This window comes from Onychomys torridus, chromosome 15 (assembly GCF_903995425.1).
Source record: "Onychomys torridus chromosome 15, mOncTor1.1, whole genome shotgun sequence".
NCBI classification, from domain to species: Eukaryota; Metazoa; Chordata; class Mammalia; order Rodentia; family Cricetidae; genus Onychomys; species Onychomys torridus.
Window position 1 is genome coordinate 45,787,199 of NC_050457.1, and position 7,926 is coordinate 45,795,124.

Below are 7,926 nucleotides of genomic sequence, written 5' to 3' on the forward strand. Positions count from 1 at the left end.
TGCCCCAGCTGTCAGTCAGATTGTTTGCTGAAAGAGCAAACGTCCTGGAATCTAAGGAAGTTTGTAGAATGTTTTTGGCTGTTCAGCATCATCTCGTCTGTGCACTGAAATACTTTAACAAAACACCACAAAGAAACGATCCTGACAAGTATGGCATTCTCCTTTGGTAAAGCGTAGGTTGAGGGCCCATCATATAAATGTGCACTATTATTCTGTATATTCTTGTTTAAAACAGCATCAAACTTGTGATCCATTTGCCTTGGCCTCTTAGGTAGCCGGCCTTGCAGGTGTATACTTGCATTTCCAGTTTAAAGTGTTTGTTTCATTTCTTCATTCTAACCAAGAAGTCATGTAGAATACGTACAAATTCAGAAAGTGTAAAGAAAAAGGGAGATAATTAAATTCTCACTGTTTCTGTTGTTGTTTTGGTTTTGGTTTTGGTTTTGGTTTGGTTTGGCTCCTGCTGAGGATTGTGGTCGCCTTAATGGCATAGTGGATTCCTTTTACCTTCTTCTCATAGAGTTAGAATGTTCTCTGAACCCTGAGAGGGATCTTCTGAGCTCCCCATTGTGCCACTGGATGTTTGTCTCGTGAGGAATAAAAAATTATCAGAGACGGTGAGCCATGGCTATTATCCCAGCCCTGGGGAGGTTCAAAGCCACCTTCAGCTGACTAGTACTTTGAGGTCACCTTGAACTGCATGAGATCCTGTCTCAAACTACAACAAAGGAATTACAAATCTCTCATCTTGGACCTGTTCAATTATTTTTGAAATAAAAATTGATAGGTGTGGATAAACTGAATCATATTTTCTCAGATATCTCACTATAGACCGACCTATCTCTTATTCAAGTTGCCAGCTCCTGGCTCTCCATCAGAAATATCTGCTCAACCACAGCAAGCGCAAAGGATGCTGCCTAAATCTTCTGCATTTCCCTAGACCTTCATATACCATTGTCCCCTCCGAAATTGACCCGACTAATGTGGGAGTCCCTTCTGTACCATGAGGCAAGTGTGTTCAATGCCTGGATTTAGTCATCATTATACAGGTTTGAATTCCAATCTATACATTGTTGTATATAAGTTGTGGGATCACGCAAGGTGCCTAGCTATAGTAAGAAAAATCGGGATTGCTAAATGCCCTTTTTCTGAGACAGCATTACAATGACTGTACATGACACTGCGTTGTCACACACTTGTTCCATTACCTGGAGCTTAGATGGTAGTTGAGACGAAAGCGACTTGACTGTTTATAGTTACCCCAGACTCATTATTTCAATAGTAACTTATCCCCCTTTTTGTTTTGAAATCTCAAAACATTACAAAGTCTTTCCTTTTCTTAAGCCAAAACTCTTTCTTCTTGTTTATTTTGCCTGCTAGTCCCAAATCGATTTCCTTAAGTACAGGTTGATATGTCCAGTTTCTGTAATGTTTTTAAGCCACTCGGGACCGAACTGTTCACTCCTGGGAACTAGATAAAGGAGACATAATCCCAGGCTAATATAACATTAGGTAACAGAAGAAATAAAACATTCCTACAGATACATGGATAGGACACATTTTTAAAGTATTTGAGTGCCCAGAAATACAGGCTGTAAAATGAATCGCTGTTTAAACAGAACCTGAGTGCAAAGTTCGAAAACAAACGGCACCTGGGACCCAAAGGAGGATGTGAAGTCTGACAGGCATTGAGAAGTCTTTGTCAAAAGAATGGTCCTTTGCCCTGATGGACACGTGAGACCAAAGGGCCTCCTGAAGGAGGGGCAAAGGTACAAGCACCCAGACTACTCAGAAAACAAACAGGAGCAACTGTATGTTGCACACGTGTCTCCAAGGCTTTAAGAGACGTGTCTGCCCACACATGCGCCAAAGATGTGACTAGCCAAGAAGACAGCAAAAATATGCCCAGAGTTATTCTCTTAACTGCAATTTATTTACTGTGATGATTAGCAATAAAGCCATCGTTCTGTGTTTCCTTCATGAGTGAGCATTCAAAGTATAACTCTAACACGGGGAGCTTTGGGAAATTGTTAATATTAAAGGGATCTACTGACAAAAAGTTCAGGGCTACCAGGTCAAAGTTCACTGTTTCCAGGAGTCTCTCCTTGGCTGTGGGTAGAGTTTCTTACTGGCTTGTCTGCTCATAGACTTGACCTTTTTTCCTACTACCCCTTGGTCCTCACCAAGCAAGTTTTTCTGATTTCTACTCAATTTTCTCAGTCCATCCACAAACCAGTTCCTGTCCCAGGCAATTAAATTTTACTGAGGAGAGATAGAGAGGGAAAAAAAAAAAAAACCAAGATTCTGAGGGAGTGTAGGAAAATTGTGTATCTTTATAGTTTCATACAGTTCTATAGACTTTGATTTCAAAGCATATCTTGTGTCTGAATTGTTTAGTCTCCTTATGTACCACTCACAGCCCAATCCAAGCCCCTCTCATTTCAATGTTAGACCCAGAAGTTTCCAAACTGGCCTGCCAGCGCTTGTTTCTACCTTGTTCCCATACTTTTCCCAGAAAAGTATCTGGAGTGCTCCTGTTGAAGAATATGTCAAATCCAAACCCTCTAGTTCTCCTATGCTCAGGCCCATACATTTTCTCTTATTTTAAGTGAATCCTACTTACCCAGTAATTTCTTAGGACCCAAGCTCTCTCCTCGGAGTTCTTTCCTGGCTCCATCTCCTGCATCTCTCTGTGTCATCAACTCTGCTTGAACCACACAGGCTGATCTGCCATCCTTCAAGCTCATCAAGTGACTCAACTCACCCCAAGTGATAATGTGATCCATACCTAATGAGCTACTAGCAAGTTTTGCCTCTTTGTAGGAATTTATTGTTTGGGCTACAGGGAGAAATTAGCTTGGTCTGGGGAGAAATTGTTTATGGTAAAAAGCTAGGTTGGTTTGTGATTTGGGAACAATGTCTATAAATTCCACTAATAAAACATTTTGTTTTTTGCTTTTCCAGTTGGCTTACTACACTTTTTGTCATGTAATCTCTTTCAACTCTTCATTTTAAATTGTCGTTATGGCAACCTTGTTTTCTGTTTGAAAGTTGGGATTTTTGTTTTTGGATTTTCACTTTGTGTTCAGAAACTCTAGCCTGCCCTAAATATCCTATCTTCTTAATTACTTACTCGACAACCTCCTTTACTGCACTCTGGTTCCAAGCTACAGCCGTTTGGCATTTCACAGGATTCTCTTAGTCCCTGGCTCCTTTTATCTTAGCAACCTGAAGAATCTTACATACTGATAGACTCACCCGCCCCATCTATACACTGAGTACTCTTAAATCCAGTTCAAACTTCATTCTTGAGACTCTGTCGCCTTTTAGCCAGCTGTGTCAGTATGTTCAAATGTCACTTCAAACTTAACATGCCCCAAATTCAGCTCATTACTTGCTTTTATAGTCACTTTCCCAAGCAAACTATATCCCCAGTAAATATAACACATCATACCAGAAATCTCAACCCTCTATTGTCCTCTGCATCCACCTCCTTGCCCCGATCGGTAACAGAAGGTGCCTTTGCCAAGACCACAGCTTGCTGCTTTGCATCCAAGACGGCTCAGTACAAATCTCAACCTGTCCAACATTCAACAGGACAATCTCTGGGTACTCCGAAATGATGGGTGTGGATTCTGGATGCCAGCAAAACTGGGTTTGTGGGTGTTGGAGATTCAGCTCAGTGGTAGAGCATTTGCCTAGCAAGCGCAAGGCCCTGGGTTTGGTCCTCAGCTCTGGAAAAAAAAAAAAATGGGTTTGTACTCTGCCTCTGCTCTTCACAGTTTTAGGATAGTTAGTGAGACTTCTTGAATCTCAGTTTTCCCATCTGCCAGATAATAATGAGCTCACACATTCCTTGGAAAGACTAAATGGAGTAAATTATACACAAGTCACTGGCGGCACACTGATGTTTTACGGGACCCTCCAAACATTCTCTCATTCGTTTCTATGAAGCAACCACACTAACTTAAAAATTCCTCTACTGAAACATGTTTGCAATGTGTCCCCTCTCCTTACACACAGGTTATGAGTGTAAATCACAGGTCCATCTGTGATTTACAGTGACGGGAAAGAGGGAGTGAATTACAAGTTAATTGATGTATCATTTGGAATAAGTAAGTCATCTCTGTAGGAAACCACACTGTGGGAGAGTGTCTTGGTTTTGTTTTTCTTGTTCTATAGCATGAAGGGAGTTTCTTCTTCTCACTTTTATGCTAAAAATCTTCACAACTCTACTCCAGGACTGCTGAGCAAGAATTGAAGGAATAGACTGATAGGAAAGAGGTGAAGCCTGACTTGGGGAGTAAAACCACCCAAGTTCAAAAGTCCTTATTAACTCTGTGGCCAGTTATTTCATCTCTGCACTTTAATTATGACCTAGGGTTGCTGTGGGGACGAACGGACACAATGAACGTAGAGGGCACTGGGAAGAACACCTATTGCTCTGTGGAACAGGCCACAAGGAACCCACTAAGCATAATGTTACTTCTGGGAATAAACACAAGTAACCTGGAAGCTTCTCATCACAAGAACAGCACAGGATAGCCTGATTTATCATCACTTATATGATGAAACATCAAAAAATATCAGCCATACTAAGAAACAGTTCTGAAAGAGGTTTTAAGGAGTATTGAATATCATTCTGCACATTCCACACATTATTTATGTTCCGACAGTCATATTTCTTCTTTTTCCTTTTTTTTTTTTTTTTTTTTTTGAGACAGGGCTTCTCTGTGTAATATCCCTGGCTGTACTGGAACTTGCTTTGTAGACCAGGCTAGTCTCAAACTCACAGAGAAACTCCTGCCTCTGCCTCCTTCAGTGATGAGATTAAAGGGATGCACCACCATGCCCAGCTTTCATATTTCTAATTTAGATAATAATCTGCATTATTTTAAAGTAATGATACCATATATTAGAAGTCCAAGTGGGTTTCTAGTCTTAATATCTATTTCTTTCTATTAGTTGCACAGGGAAATGGTATTGGTTCCATGAATCAGGCTCCATCGGTATTCATTCGCTTTGTTGTAGCTGTCATTAAAATACGTAAGGTCCTAAAAATAAATATAACCTATATAGAGACTGAATCTGAAGTTTTAGAACTGTGAAATGATGGTTGGAGTCACAAAAAGAGCACTAAGATCAATACCACACATGTATCTGTCTGTTGTTCTTTTGAGACAGGGTCTCCTGTAGCTGAGGCTGGCCTTGAACTTACTCTGTAGCTGAGGGTGACTCTGAGCTCCTGATTCTTCACTTTGTCCAGCTGAGACTCTGTTTTAATAACATCAACATGATCATGAGTATGAGCTACATCAAAATCAATTAATCTTTTCACACAGCTTTAGTATAAAACATTGATCTTGTGCTCTCCAAATCTCCACTTATGTTAACTACTAAATGCATATCAACAATTGTAATTCTTAATATTTTGTTTCATTTATAAAGTCACCAGAAGATATGGCAAAAATTTAGAAGGTCAAAAATGTATAGAAAGACTCAGGCTAGAGAAAACTCAAGTCCCTAGAAACTGCACCAAAATACACTCAGGAATTAAGTGAAGTGTATTCAGAAGTGGAAGAAAAATAGTTTCACACTTTAAGAGAAACATTGGCATTTTTTCAAATTAATGAGCTCTTTCATTTGCAATCTGGAAAAATTTCAGGAAAGCAGAATTTCAAAAAATTTTATGATTTAGTATTGTATATTTGAGTTTTACCTTTGGTTTTGTTTTGTTTGTTTGTTGTTTGTTTTTCAAATAGTCTCAATATGTAGAACATATTGGCCTCAAACTCAAAATTCTCCTGCCTCAGCCTCCCAAGTGTTGGGAGAAGGGGTATGAGCATTATGCCTAATTGAGGGTTAAGTTTTCTGATCCCACTCTCGGATCTGCCACATTAGAAGGAAACTCACTAAGTGCTAGTGTAAAATATATATATATTCATTTTAAATTTTATGTACTCCATTTCCCTCCTTCCCCTCCCAGGACGGAGTTCACATTTAGACAATTGTTTTGAGTTTATCTGTTGCTGTTATATGCTGAGTAAATAACACCCAAGAGATTAGGACTGTTATGACAAGAACTTGTTTTAATCAGAAGGAAGGAAACTACTACTTTGCCTGAGAGTGAGTAAATGTGGTTTCACAGCTAGGAAAAGCATCAATTCACTTTAGAAATCATGACAACACCATCCTGTACATGCATCTAACAACACTGTTCACTACATAACATACAAATGATCTAAGGCAGTGGTTTCTCTCAAAAACAACCACTTTACACAGAGATTTAATCTCTGTGTGTATTATAAAGGCAAACACAAGAAACCCCCCCCCCATTGGCTATCTGAAAGTTCAAGTCCTCTAAACTTGAGGGGGGGGGGGCGGTGCACATGCCTGTAATGCTAGCATTTGGGAGGTAGAGGCAGGATCTGGAGTTCAAGGTCATCTTCATCTATATAACCAGTTTCAGGCCAGCTTGGACAGCAGGAGATGGAGATGCTGAGTCAGAAAAATAACAAAACAGAATAATGAAACAATAAAAGAGGAAAGAACATGGGTGGATTTCAAAGCTCACTTTTGGAAGTAGGAATGGTGAAAGACAGCTTTAGCAAAATACTCCAGAAAATGTTTATGTAGTGAAACATAGACATTCCCCTCCCCCTTTTTAAATATGAGTTCTTGTTATATAATCCAGGTTAGCCTCAAACTCATCACCTCCTGGATCAGCCTCCCAGGTAGGTACAACCATGCTCAAGTCTTTTACAATATTTAAAATGATTTTTCCCATCTTTGTTTCCCTTTGTTTGGCTGCTCTGTTTTGCTTTGTTTTCTGAGATAGAGTCTTATATAATACTCACTGTCCTCAAACTCACTACATAGCCTCCTCCTCCCTCCAGGTTCTAAGTGCTGTGATTACAGGTGTGCAACACTGTGTCCGATTTCAAAGGTTCTTAATTTCCAACCTAAGAAGATGGGATTTTTTTTCCTTTTACTGTTGTAACATATAGATTTAATGAAGGATCTAGAACCCTAGAAAGATATTAGGAGAGAAGCGTGTTAGAAACTTCAAATTGATGGTGAAGTGGAGGAGGGCAGGAGAAAGACAGAGAGGAGCTTATTTGAATTGGCCATACAGCAGATAATGGCTGAAGTAAGTTGTCAGAGGAAATTGTTGGATTAACTGGAGTAATCAAGAGTCTGGATAAAATAAAAAGAGTTGCTGGGGTTGAAAGATAGTAATAGGGATGACACTTCATTTAATGCAAAGGCCAGTGGCAGAATGTATGCTTAACGTGTTCAAGGAACTGAGCGCTGCACAGAGGAAGCAGGTGGGGAGACTCAATGCCTAGTCTTCCTCTCCAATTCAAAAACTTATTTGAAAGCCCCCTTGGCATTTGAACATGCTTACCAGAGCATATCATAAGCTGTAATACCTTCTCCCTCAAATTCACCCAATCTTATCAAAAACTACTAGCCTTGACCCACTTCTAGGAGATCTCTGGCATGAAACACGCATAGCCTAATTCTGGAGAGAGAGCTTAACAGCATGCGTTCCAATGAGTTATCTCACTGCATGGAAACAGTGTAGAGAATATCCTCACCATATTAAGCTAAGTACTGAGATCACCCTTAGTACTGAGAAGGAACAAGGAGCAGGAGATCCCCAGTGTAACTCCACAGATAATCAGCCAGCATTTCTAAAGCTCTGATTTGAATACACAATGGTATCACAGATTCCTTCTAAAAAAAAAAATAAGACTTAAAAATCACTGCAAAAAATAAATAAAATAGGCTGGGCAGTGGTGGCACATGCCTTTAATATTAGCACTCAGGAGGCAGAGGCAGGCGGATCTCTACTTAGAGGCCAAGCTTGGTCTACAGATCACCCTGTCCTTAAGAGCCATATCATTTACTGCAACCTTTATT